The sequence below is a fragment of the Amphimedon queenslandica genome, unplaced genomic scaffold, assembly GCF_000090795.2.
Source record: "Amphimedon queenslandica unplaced genomic scaffold, v1.1 AMPQUscaffold_12048, whole genome shotgun sequence".
NCBI classification, from domain to species: Eukaryota; Metazoa; Porifera; class Demospongiae; order Haplosclerida; family Niphatidae; genus Amphimedon; species Amphimedon queenslandica.
In genome coordinates, this window is record NW_003547713.1 from 3,824 (window position 1) to 6,834 (window position 3,011).

The following is a 3,011-nucleotide window of genomic DNA, read 5'->3' on the forward strand; positions in this document are numbered from 1 at the left end:
CAAGAATACAAAGAAATTAAGGTGGAACAGTCAGTATATCATCAATTGTATTATGTTTTATGATCAGTTTGTTGTTTATTGTTTACTGTTATGTTACTTACATTATTAGTTATTTTAACTAGTTTATTATTTTTACTAGTTTTATTGTGTTAACTTTATCAGTATTTTATTGTTAATTTTATGTCAGCTATTGTTACTTTAAATTTTTGTAATTGTTATTTTCAATCTATTTTTATTGTTAAAATAACTGTTGAGAATGTTAATTTAACGACAGTCATGCAGAACTACACCATTTACCACATTTTTAATTGGTTAAATTAACCTTAAATTTAAGGTTAATTTCAAATAGTTAATTTAACTACAAAAGAAAGCAGTTAACATTAACCGAAATTAAGGTTACTCTGGTTGCATTTTCATTAACCCAAATTTTGGGGTTAATTTAACTATTTTGTTTTTACAGTGTATAGTTGCATATAACAAAATGAAATTAATTTTCTATTAATTTTGTTCAAATTTAATAGATTCAAAAATTTCAATTATTCATCAAGAATCTATTTATCACATAAACAAGAACTGGAGATTACAATTCCTTTTATTAGTAAGTATTATACACAGTTCAATACACACCACACAATAACCGTTATATTGTTTATACAGGATTATCAAATATGTACTAGATTATCACTTGCTAATATTACAGTAACTGGTTGTACTGTTAGTCAACACAGCACTTGCTATTCATCAACAAACGTATCCATAAGTAGTAGTGCTTATGATAACATTTCCATTATTGTTTTTTATAAATCTTCCATCAAAAGAGATACTGGATACTACTGTCACCTTATACCATCAAAATGGAGTAAAAATTCACAGCAACTCTGTCAAGATCAGTTAGTAGAATCACAAATTATTATTATTTAATATTATTATCAGGTACTAATAAGCTTCGTCAATTGAGGTTGATTAATACTACAATCAATGGAATATGTCTTCAGTTCCATTTTGTCAATGGCAGTACAACTAACAATGTTTATATTCACATTACAGATTATGCTGAGCCAATTTATCAACTGGTGTATTACAATATATCTCATAATGATCAACTGAACTTTACTCAGTGCATCACTGACATACCAGCTGGTAATAACTTAACACTGTATGCATATGAATCACTGGAGGAGTGTATTATGTACTCTTGATATTAGCAAAAATACATTTTGTAAGTACGCTTGATATTATTGAGCCTACTGTAGTGTCTGTGACAACAGAAGTTTCATCAACAGAGTTTATAAATGATTCTATGCTATTGAAAAATCAAAATGAAGTACTTGTTTCTAGTGGTAAGCATTAATATCTATACATTCATTAATTCAATAGTTTAATACTATAGCAGTATTGTTTGGTGTATCAGGATTATTCCTCATATTATCAGTAGTGATCAATGTTGCTACATTTATTATGTGCTACTACAAGATGAAAGGGAAGGATAATCAAAGTAATACTAAGTTTCAATGACAGTTTCCTGTGATAAATTGTATTGTAGATTCACAAGTACAAGAACTATCATCACCAGTTGTTAATCCACAGTATGAAAACATGCCAGCCCCACAATCAGTACTATCATTGAAGGAATGTCCTGCTTATGGTGTTATTGAGGGAACTGGACTGTAATTGTTTATTAATTAATTTTAGACCAGACTGACACTTTGACACATTATGTGTGTTCTTTAAACTGTGTAATTATTCATAAGGTGTATATACCTAGACTAGTTTGTGTAATATTCCATTATATAAAATAACTGCTATAGGGAGCAACCAAGATAAAATATAAACTTTTGTTTCCAGTTGTAATTTGACATATTGTTACTCCCACACACATTCCTTTTGCTCTCTGGTATTGTGTCTCTTTATCATCACTAGATCAGTGCATTTATAAACAGTGTACACCCAAAGGAAGTGTCTATAGGAATCTCCACACCTTCAAGGATAATGGTTACTTTTGTGGCTATAATATTGACTCAATTTCTGACTATTACTGCTGCTAGTGGGTCTACTTTATTATGATTACCATTGTTTTATGTTGTTCTTATAGATATTTTCACTATTGTACCAGTAACACAATATGTTTATGTCAATGATACTGTGACATTTGAATGTGCTACTAATGTGACTGGAAATAATCTTTATTTTATTGCTAGAGGAGCAATTCCACCTTCACAATCAAGTGTAGCATTACCTGAAGGTGGAATAATGATATCATTTAATCTAACAGCAACAATAGCATCTAATGGAACTGATGTTACCTGCTATACACAATTCAATGGAAATGCTACTGAAACGGCTTATCTCTATGTTCAAGGTAATAATCAACACATTTATTGTTTTTAATGTTTAGACTATACATATTCTCAGGTCCTCCTGATAGTGTCAGTAGTTTAACAGGATATCAGTTAGATTCTTGTTGTATGTTTATCAGTTGGTATCCTCCATTCACACTACCAGGACTAACAGTACAGTATATAATCAGTGTAGGAACTGATCAACATTACCTTAATGACTCTATCACTAACTACACTTACTGTCCAATGAACCCAACCAATAAACAATATCTGTTTAATATTACAACTACTAATAAAGCTGGAAATGGATCTACTACTAACATAATTGTTGGATTCCAATCAAGTAAACCTAAATTTATGTAAAAAAATGAAGTAGTTTTTCAAATTGATAGATTCAAAAATTTCAATCACTTATCAAGAATCTTATCACATAAGCAACGACTGGAGTTTCCAATTCCTTTTACCAGTAAGTATTATACACAGTTCCATACACAACACACAATAACCATTATATTATTTATACAGGCTCATCAAATATGTACTGGAGTATCACTTGCTAATATTACAGTAGCTGGTTGTACTGTTAGTCAACACAGCACTTGCTATTCATCAACAAACGTATCAATTAGTAGTAGTGCTTATGATAACATTTCCATTATTGTTATTATAAAT

General features: G+C 29.8%; 1 long non-coding RNA gene across 1 annotated transcript; it reads left to right on the top strand.

Annotated features, from left to right (window-relative positions):
* Positions 1–2,589: 2,589 nt before the first annotated feature.
* Positions 2,590–2,999, top strand: LOC109588514 (uncharacterized). The gene is made up of 3 exons (XR_002188210.1): positions 2,590–2,682; positions 2,732–2,805; positions 2,865–2,999. It is a non-coding gene; the product is annotated as an uncharacterized LOC109588514 (long non-coding RNA).
* Positions 3,000–3,011: the final 12 nt, after the last annotated feature.